Here is a 1,061-nt window from a genome sequence, read left to right on the forward strand (position 1 = left end):
CTACTACTAAACCTATAAATATATGCACGTAGGTCTATTCCCCCCCATACTCATAAATATATTTACATATGTACATGTCTATATTTAGGCTACTATGTATGCCCTTTGCCTCAGACTCCTTTCCTCTATTTCCCTACGCTTTCCTCCTGCCCCACTACCATGTTCAGCCCTCATCCTGGTTTCAGTAATTCCTCTCAGTTACCTTGCCCTTGGTCACTCCCTACCAGTCCTCCCATCCCCTCCCTGCCACTAGTTTTGTAATCCTCAATCCTGTGGACTGTTAGGGAGGGTGGGGGAGAAAGGGGTAAAAAGAGGAGCTGATACCAAGGGCTCAAGTAGAAAATGTTTTGGAAATGATTATGGCAACATAAAGACAAATGTGCTTTATACAATTGATATGTGGATTGTTACAAGAGCCCCCAATAAAATGATTCATTAAAATTTTTTAAATAAATAAAAATTTTACCTTAAAAAAATTCTGTGGACTGTTAATACTACTATTTCTGTTTGGCAGTTGAAGACATGAAGTCTTACTGATTTCCCATATGTCGCACAACTAGTACATATCAGAAGTTTCACATGAACCCACAAGTTTCAGCTTTTTCCTCAGTAAAGAGTACTACTTCATATTTAGATAGCCTTTTAAAATCCACTGTCTCTCTCAAGCTACTCTAAATTTTATTTACCTCATTTCATCTACCAACTTTAAGATGGTTAAGAAAGTAATTGTGTCTGACACTGATAACTCCAAATCTCACAACAGGATACAATGAAAGTTCTTTCTCATTCACTTAGAGACCATGGATCACACAGGTACCCCAAGTTCACTTCTCAGGCTTATGGTGATGTCTCTTAGGGCCTGATTGCCACTTTAGTCACTACTTCAGTAATCCCCTGAATGTAGAGAGACAGAGAGGTTGAAGGCTCTTGGGATAATTACACTTCAGGGGCTAGTCCTGAAAGTGGCATACTTTATTGTACCCAGTGGCCAAAATTTTCACTGTATTCACAGTGTTAAAGGCTGAAGTGTCACCGCGAGGTCTCCCGCCCCCTTCACCTGA

The sequence above is a fragment of the Echinops telfairi genome, unplaced genomic scaffold (genome assembly GCF_000313985.2).
Source record: "Echinops telfairi isolate 266 unplaced genomic scaffold, ASM31398v2 ScPeMD7_1;HRSCAF=3_0, whole genome shotgun sequence".
Classification (NCBI taxonomy): Eukaryota; Metazoa; Chordata; class Mammalia; order Afrosoricida; family Tenrecidae; genus Echinops; species Echinops telfairi.